Genomic DNA, 10,321 nt, shown 5'->3' with positions numbered 1-10,321 from the left:
TCGACTGCGTCACATCGCTTGAGAAATCAACAAATAATACCGCACGAGCACGCATCGGTGATGAAAGGAAGAGAGAATATCTACCCTGTCGCCGTTGGGAGTCCCCGTGGAGATTTGCATAAGGAAAGGAAATTCCATCTCCCGGATTTAAGCGCGTGCGCCACGTGCCGGCCGTGCCGCCCAGATGTCACCAGACACGTGATGACTGCGGTCTACCGTGCGTGGTGTGGCGGTCTGCGAGGAATGACCTAACACTCATCAACTACTTTGGGTGTGAAATACATGCTTATGTTCGTTGGTTGTCCTTCCCCCGCACCTCCGATTAGCGCGGTTGGCTATGTACGGTACAAAAGAAGTTAAACATATATACATAGACTCACACAGAGACCCATCGACTCACACAGAGACCCATAAACTCACAGAGACCCAAAAGTTTGTTGTCCTTCCCCCGCAACTCCGATTAGCGCGGTTGGCTACGTACGGTGCGAAAGAAGTTCAACATACTCGTACATACTTCTCGTGTATTTCATTGTTACAATTACACTCCAAAATTTTTGCCCAATTATTTATCAAGTTTTTCCGAAGTTGTGTTCAATCACATGCGAACGTATTTAAATACAGTCTTGTAGACGTCACGTCTCCCTTGTAAGACAATGTTCCATGTGTCTAAATGAGATTGCTTCGTCTAAAGTACTGACCAGGTCATGCACACGTGGAATTTCCACCTCCGACTTTTGGCTGCTAATTTACTAACGAGCCAAGAATGTCAGTGTGCAACGCGCGTGACGTCATTCCACATCGACCAGCCCCCCTCAGGGGCCGTCCATAAATGACGTCACGCACCTCGGGGGGGGGGGGGGGTCAGACATTTGTGACGATGTGTGACGAGGGGGGGGGGTTGAGAAATGCGCAACTTTAAATAATATAGACAACACGTTCTACTTAAGTAAAAATACTTTTTAATAAATGTTTTCTCCTACAACTTCAGAGTGCAGCGCCACATTAAATACGCACTACAATGACAATAGTGTAAAGCGATCTGAAGCATGTTTTTTTTTTGGGGGGGGGGGGGGGCAGAGCTTTGTGACGTCATATTTGAGGGGGGGTCAGACTTTTTGTGACGTCGTGTGACGAGGGGGGGGGGGGGTCAAAAATCGTCCAAAATCCCGTGACGTCATTTATGGACGGCCCCTCATTAATAAGCATGAACAGGTGGGGTCCTCCACATGGACCCCCCCCGGCATTAATAATCTTGAACGGGTGACGTCACTCCACATGAAGGTGGAGCAGAAACGAAAATTTGTTTACGCAAATTAGCTTTCATTTTGGCCTTTCTTTATGGAAAGTAAAACTAATAAAGAAATAAACGCAGCAACTAATATGAGCCAAAAAAGGCTGTCCTGCGCGTGACGTCACTCCACATGAGCCCCCCCCCTCATTAATAATCATTAGCACGTGACGTCATTCCAGATGGAGCACCCCCCTTATTAATAATCATGAGCGGGTTACATCACTCCACATGGGGCACCCCCCCTAATCAAGACTCATGAGTTGATGACGTCACTCATGTGGACCCCGCCCCCACCCCCTCATGAATAATCATGAGCGGGTCATTATTTTCCATTTCATATTTCAGATTAACTGCAATATACACCCGTCCTGGGACGGGCTATAGGCTGGTTTAACATATTTAACTACCACTGAAATATGGGCAGAAATCTGGTATTTGTTTTCTTCAAATGGCTCGTTGGTTGCCCAACGCACTGTGTTATGAAGCAGTTAACCAGAGATGGACTCCCAGGCCATAGCTAACATCACCTCCGTATGACATCTGAACCAGTCCTTAACACCTTCCTTTACCAACCAGCGTTGATAAAACAACCCTTACGAGCGGCATGGCGTGCGAAGGCCTTCAATTTAAAGCGATCTATTGACACGGCTGTAAATCATAACGCTGTCCATTTGCCTTTGTTAACTTGTGATGTTATCATCAACATGGAGGAATCTTTCCTTTGAGTTATAATACAATTATTTGAACTGTTAATTAATTCACCTACGCAATTGAACTTTAAATAAACTTACGAACGATGTTTTCAGCAAAACCCGTAAATGATATGAATGTTTATTTGATTGCATTTAAATGTTCGTAAATAATTCTAGTCTCAATAGAATATTATCTTACCAGAGGTCCTATTTCATGTGTAAGTAACCTCTATTTAACCATGCAGGGGAATTAAATATGATATGGCATGACGCATGATGTCTGACAGTAATGTAATTTATTGTAAAGTGCATCGGAGTGGCCCTTACAACAAAAAGTTGTACGTGAGACTCCACTACTGGAAGGGGAGTGAAGTCACGGATGTAGTCATGCATGGGGAAAATAACAAGCAAGGGGAAGAGAGAGAGAGGAGAAAGAATGGGGAAAAAATTCTAGATTTGAAGCTTTCGTGACTGCAAGGATTCATACTCTTAGTTTTTTCGGTAAAGTCACGTAGGTAAAAAATGAAATTAAGATTAATAAAAGTAATAATAGTAAAAATAACGACGTTTCGGAGGCAACACAAGTGTCCGTCATCAGGTGGGACCGTCACAGCTAGATTTGCTGTATCACTTGATACAGCGCTTGATATATCACTTGATGCAGCAAATCTGGCTGTGACGGTCCCACCTGATGACGGAGACTTGTGTTGCCTCCGAAACGTCGTGATGTTTAGTATAATTATTTTTATTAATTTAAATTTCATTTTTTACCTACATGGTGACTTTACCGAAAACACTAAGAGTATAAAAAATGACAGGCTGGGAAAGGAGAAGGAGAAACGGGAGCAAAGGGGTCATGAGAGATGAGGATGGGGAGGACGGGACTATATTAACAATCACGTTTAAAAGCAGGTCTTAATTAAACATGGAGGAATCCTTACAACGTTAAGACCTCGCTCCTGATCATTGTCAAAAGATAAATACACTATGAGATCTCATTTACCAGTAGCAAAATATAGTAGTAGGTTTTTACCCTTTTAAACTGGTACAAAACTGACACCTTTATTCAAGGCATCATGTTTGCAATAACCACAACACAAGTAGTCAAAAAAGCAAACAAAAAGAAGCAACTCTGATAATGATAATAATATGCACTGTCCTTGAAGTTGATTGGTCCACACCCGAGACGGCTTTCTTTAGTCCCCATTCAAGGACAGTGCATATTATTATCATTATCAGAGTTGATTCTTTTTGTTTGCTTTTTTGACTACTTGTGTTGTGGTTATTGCAAACATGATGCCTTGAATAAAGGTGTCAGTTTTGTACCAGTTTAAAAGGGTAAAAACCTACTAAGATAAATACACTTAATGTATGTATAACGATGACAAAGCAATGTTTAAATTGTAAACGCGGCGAGTGTTGGTTCATAATTGGGCCGTTCTTGTGGAACTAAATAAAAAAATAAATCTATATTAAAGCAAACTAAGTTGGTGTTGTTTAAGCATTCAACAGAGACCACGATGAGTCTCGTTCGCATGAGTGCGCGGTGCAACGACGATCAAACACGCACCGCAATTCCGTTGTTTCTCTTCTTCCGCACGGATCACTGTGATGATGATGATGTTGTTGTTGTTGCTGCGGCTGCTGCTGTTGTTCTCTGCCAACGGACCATCGGATCTCCCTCGCAGACTAGCTGGGTAACTGGCTAAACGGACTATTCGTGAATCAAATGAACATTGATCGTTGGGTGGATTGCTGCATCGCAGAACCGCGAGAGATGGCGAAGGCTTGTGTACATATGTTTAACTTTTTCGCACCATACGTAGTCAACCGTGCTAATCGGAGATGCGGGAGAAGGACAACAAACGAAACACTAAAAGCTTTTCTAAAGAAATGAATTGTAAATTTAGATTTGCATAGCTCCATTGGCTTCCTAATATCGGAAGGAAGAGCGTTCCAGACGGCCGCAGAAGCGCGCGATGCGGTGAGCGTCTTTGTTCGACGGCCAGCCAAAAAAGCCGCAGCTGCTGCTGCGAGGGTAACCAGAGTTTGTGTGATGATGTATACTCCTTGACGAGATCAGCAGGGTATTGTGGTTCATTTGTAGCAAGTAAATGAACCACGATACCTTTATCCAGCTGTGGATTGACCATCGCTAAAGATGATGATGGTCAACAATTATCGTCATTCTTATAGAACGTCCAAGCGTTTTTCTGCTTTAACAAGCATTGAACTATCCTGAGCCAGTGGCGGAAATGCCACTTTCCTATGTTCGAGGTCCTTTAAAAATACTCGTCACAACTCGGGGAAGACGTGCGAATAAATTGCGCACCAATCGGCAGATTGAATTCGCTTTAAGCTGCAGAGTTTGTGTTTATGTACATTTCAAATCGAATTCCACGTATTATATATGTACACACTGCAGGTCACAATAACACACTCACCCACTCACTCACCCACCCGCCCATGCAGCCACTTACCCATTCACTCACTCACATACTCGCTCACTCACTCGCCCGTTCACTCACCGACCCAACAACAACAACCGCCATTCGTTGGTGACATCTCCACGGCGCTTGTGTTAGGCTATGTGCACTTTAAGGCCGCGTGAAGTCTCGAACGCCCGCTGGCAAGAGGTCACGGCACACACCTAGCAGGTGCCATGGGTTGACTGACTGAGATGACTGGCCGATGCACCACCTGTACCCCCTACTATGCCAACTTGCTGTGTTTTATCCACCCGATGCTCCGCTCGTTGTTGTGAACGTTGCTCCTCTGCCCTCCGTTGTTGTTGGAGGGCGACTGCCTGCAACTGCCCAGTAGCAGCGTCATTCACGACCCTCATCCACAGAGAAGGAGGCCCACCCGCTCATCCGCTCACTTACCCGTTCACTCACTCACCCACCCACTCACCACACCGCAGGTCACCACCTTCATCTTTCTGCTTCGTCCCTCGCACCGCTCCATGTTGGCATTCCCTCTCCCATCATCACCATCAACAACAACAACAACCGCCATTCGCCACTAAGTGGCGGTGACGTCACCACGACGCTTGTGCCAGGCCAAGTGCACCTTGAGGCCACGTGAAGTGTCGAACGCCCGCTGGCAGGAGGTCACGGGGCAGACCTAGCAGGTGCCACGGGTCGACTGACCGAGATGACTGGCTGATGCACCACCTTTGCCCCCTACTGCACCAACTTGCTGTGCTTTAGCCACCCGGCGCTCCGCTCGTTGTTGTGAGCGTCGCTCCTCCGCCCTCCGTTGTTGTTGTAGGGCGACTGCCTCCAACTGCCCAGTAACGTCCTTCACGAGCCTCCTCCACTGAGGCCGATCTTGACACCGCTGGTACCAGTCATCGGCAAGTCCACTCAGCTCCACGTCCTCCTGTACCACATCACTCCATCTCTTCTGTAGCCCGTGCCGCGCCCGTTTAGCCCCCTCGATCCGGCCGAACAAAAGCTGTTTAGGCATGCGGTGGCTGGGCATGCGGGCTACATGACCCAGCCAACGTAGCCTTGCCTGCCGGAGGAGCTCACCGATAGGACTTTGCCCAGATCTTTCAAGGATTTGTGAGCTCCTCACACAATCCAGCCTGGTTAAACCCAGGATGGATCGTAGGCAGGCCAGCCTAAATGTTTCCAACCGGCGAAGATCGGTTGGATCATCACCATCACCACCATAATCACAATCATCACCATCATCACCATCATCGTCTCTTCCCCCCGCCCCCTAGTCCTTACAACAACAACAACCTCGCTCAACTCCAAAAAGCGTGTTCCACTCTCATCGATTACAACCTTCACGTTGCTGATTGTTGCTGGCCGCTTGAAGGTGTACGGCCTGTGCCAGCCACTGTGGTGTTCAACACAAAACAAGGTGCAATGTGCTCCGAAGCGGGGCCATCGCCCATAACGTCGACGATTATATATTTGTTACTTTTCAGGCCGCATTGGTGTCTTTCTGTTGTTCAAACTAACATGCACATCCTGTAGAGTCACGCATCGCCGATGTTAGCCGTGGTCGTGAATCGCACTCGGATCACCGCCGTGATTCATAACACAACGTGCCAACTGCTGTGCCACCACTCCTCCCCCACCACCACCCCCAGCCCCAACGAAAGGTCACCCCCAACACCGACACAACGGCCTCGTTGGTTACTTGTTGACAGCCAGTCATGGAAATACGAATGGACAAACAAATGATCGACCGACGCACGAGGAGTGAATTGCCCGAGTGGATTTGCAATGTACGGGGGGAGGCGTCTTTGAGCGTCATAAATGGCAGTAATGAGAGATGAGGTTACTCATCCGTAGCCCAAGGGAGCGCAGGAAACGATACACACTTTGCATACACGGGGCGCGCACGGCAATCACCAGCGACAAACAGGCGGAGGCGACGTCGAGGATGACACGCCACGTTCAACACCCACGCACTCATGCACCTACTAACGCACTCACACACAAACTCAATCACGCACCCACTCACGAACTCCCTCAATCACTCAAGCACTCACTCACCCATGCACTCACTCACGCACTCACTCATGCACTCACTCACTCATGCACTCACTCACGCACTCACACACTCACGCACCCACTCATGCACTCACTCACGCACTCACTCACTCACTCATGCACTCACTCACGCACTCACACACTCACTTACCCACTCATGCACTCACTCACGCACTCACTCACTCACTCATGCACTCACTCACGCACTCACTCACGCACTCACACACTCACTCATGCACTCACTCACACACTCACGCACTCACTCATGCACTCACTCACTCACTCACGCACTCACTCATACACTCACCCACTCACTCACTCACCCACTCATTCACTCACTCACGCACTCCTCACCCACTCACTCACGCACTCACTAACGCACTCATTCATGCACTCACTAACGCACTCACGCATTACTCACTCACGCATTACTCACGCACTCACTCATGCACTCACACACTCACGCATTCACTCACGCACCCACTCACTCACGCACTCATTCACTCACGCACTCACTCACTCAGGCGGATACAACCACAATTGGCAATGTGATTGGTAACTTTTGATCCTTATTTATGCATTTTAGTGACTTTCTTACCTTTCCTATACTTTGCACTCCTATTGTTTTTTGAATTATTCGTTGTTGTAACTTGCTGACCTGCGCCTACTGGACATCTCTGAAAAAAAGCTTCAAAGCTCATCGGATTTTTCGAGGATAAATAACGATTCTGATTGTGACATTGGGTTTTTATTTTCAGTAATTGTCACCCAATGAATGACGAGTGTTTATTATCCACGTGAGCACCCGGAGTGAGGGGGCAACGCTCTACCCCCCGTACAGATGGAAACAGATGGCGATTAGCCCACTCGCTGCACCGCCTTCTCCTGACGAGCCAGGGGTATGGCAAACATCCTTTTCGACCTCCATGTGGAAGGTATTTCACAGCCCCATCAGTGTGTGATCCACCAACCCTCGCTGCTGCCTCCACAACGCTGGATCACGGCAGCAGCCACGTGCAGCGCAGCCACCACCACCACTAGGGCCCTACTTCACGGTGATGCCAGGTTGTAAATCGGTGTGCCCTCAATGGATGCCGAATAGATTTAGGAGCACGCAGACGTTGTGCTCAGAAAATAGCAGGAATAGAGAGCTCCCATCATGCTCTGCACCCCAAGCCTGTAGGGGCGCACCTTTAGGAGTGTTGTTCCAAAATCGAATCATCCTCAGCCTGCACGCATTTTCCTGCTGCGATGGGTTTGCTTATAATTTGCATTAACTGTTGGCTTTTTTTAGCTAAAGATTTAAAACGAATTGGCTTGGTGAAATAGTGGCAATGCGCGTCCAAACCGGGACAAAATACATCACAAGAATAATAATTCTGCACCATTTATTGTAATTTACTACTATAATGGGCCAAGAATGTCTGTGTGTCCCGCGCGTGACGTTGCTCCACGTCGACCAGCCCCCCTAATTAATAATCATGAACAGGTGACGTCCTCCAAATGGACACCCCCCCCCCGTATTAATATCAATTAGCTGGTGACGTCACTCCACATGGGGGGGGGGGGGGGGAAAGGCGCCTCCTCCCCCCTCCTCGGCGTCAACTTACAACCCTCACTTCAAAGGCAGAACCCTCACGTCACGCGATCTCCGTAACGCTGTTGAGGCATCGAAGTAAAAAAGACGTCATGATGGACCAGGGATTATAACCTTTACATGAAATACATCCGTCCTCGGACGGGCAAAAGGCTAGTTCATGATAAAGGTTTTTTGTTGGGTTAGATCGCGTAAACATAAATGTGGCGTTAACCCACTACCGCTAATTAGTAAGGTTTGCCACGTTAACAAAATGTGCCAATTAGTTACCACTTCAGCACACCGGTGTGTTGGAGAATAAAACGCACAACTTTAACAATTTACTCTTCAACATTTATAAATGTTGTCGTGGGTTTACTCTCCAACACACCGGTGAACTGAAGTGGTAACTAATTGCCACGTTTTGTTTACGTGACAAACCTTCCTATTTGGCTGTGTCGGATGGTGGTGGGTTAACGTCACATTTATATTTACGCGGTATAATAAACAAAAAAACCTTCATTATGAATAACATTGGTCGCGAAAGCCTTCGTGTTAAAATGTATTGTCATGTTCTGCCATACGGTAGAGATCTTGGGACACAATAGCTTGCTGATCTCTTCACGGACCATAAACCATCACGCGAACGGTTCAGGCATCGCCGCAGCGGATATTTGGCGATTGAACAAAGATGTTCGCTGCATCGCGTGGCGCTTTCAGATGCGCTTCTGCGGCCGTCTGGAACGCTCTTCCTTCCGATATTAGGAAGCCACTGGAGCTACGCACTTTTGAATCATTTATTTTGACTGACTAATGTCTTTAGAACTGCTTTTCATGTTTAATTTGTTGTCCTTCCCCCGCACCTCCAATTAGCACGGCGGGCTACGTACGGTGCAAAATAAGTTTAGCCTACATACATAGGACACACGCATTGTTACGTAGGTCGCGATACAAAACAGCAAATCTCAAGATTAGAATCAGAATATTATTTTCTACTGGAGGAATCCGATGAGCTATGAAGCTCTTTGTAACAGATGTCCGGTCGGGACGGGTCAGATGGTTACAACAACAAACAGTACAAAAACACGACAGGGGTGAAAAGTATAGGAAAGGCAAACACAATCACGTAAAAATATACAAGTAAAAATAAACAATGTTTAATCTAACCAGGCAAATACCACTCAGGCATTAACTTATTTTTCAGAAGCGACCTGGCCACAAATGATAGCTCAACAAAAATGGCTTATCACCTGGAAAATGTATAGCAGCAAAACAATCAAATAATCTCAATGCACCTTGATTCTAAATGTGGAGGGGAAAACCCGGAGCACCCGGAGATTTAAAAAAAATCCACGTGATCACGGAGTCGAGAGAGAGAGACATGCAAACCCCATGTATTTGGGGGCACGGGACGGCGGGGGCGTGGAAAGAAGAGACTCCACGTGAAACGGAAGCTCATTTCGCAAGGTCCCAACCACGTGTGCGAGGCGAGGCGACCGCTGTGTTGTTTCCATCGGGAGTTTTTTTTCCACGGCAGTTCGCGTGATCGCCACCCCGGGGGGAGTCGCCACCGCCCCCCCCCTTGCGCCCTGCGCGGTGCTTCGATCGTCCGCGCGCCCCACGTCACGGCGGCCGTTATCGTCGGGGTGGTCGCTCGCTGTGAGCCGGGTTCCTTAGGGGAGGGTGGGGATGACTTGAACACAGGGCAGCGACGGGTGGAATGATACCTGGAGGGGTGGGTAGGAGTTTCCGTTGTAATTAAAGGCGGCGAGATGTCACCGCTTCCAGATTGTATCACCAGCTCGCCCCAGTCCAAGGGGAAATCCTCGACCACGTCACTTCCCCTGTCTTTTTAGCAAAGCCATGCGCTGAAATATCTCAACGGAGAGAAATGTAGATTGTGTATTCTTTGGTTCTTTTCGGTTAAGTCACGTCTAAAAATAAAATAATAAATTAAAATAAAATAACATATTGCGACGTTTCGATTGCAACACAAGCAATCATCATCAGGCATAAAAGAAATAGCAACAAAAATCTAACTAGAAAAAACTATAGACAGACATACAAGCAGACAGACATCACAACGGCACACAGAGAGAGGAGCAAGCTGACAACGCGGCACGGGCACGCAAGCCTGAAAATTAGGAGGCAGGCACACGAAAATTAAATAACCTAGTAAAATATCGAAATGTAATGTAATACAACACAGAGAGTCGGTTAACACACAATTACATTTCGATATTTTACT

Source organism: Lampetra planeri, chromosome 54, assembly GCF_965212315.1.
Source record: "Lampetra planeri chromosome 54, kcLamPlan1.2.h2, whole genome shotgun sequence".
NCBI classification, from domain to species: Eukaryota; Metazoa; Chordata; class Hyperoartia; order Petromyzontiformes; family Petromyzontidae; genus Lampetra; species Lampetra planeri.
This window is presented reverse-complemented; position numbering follows the sequence as displayed.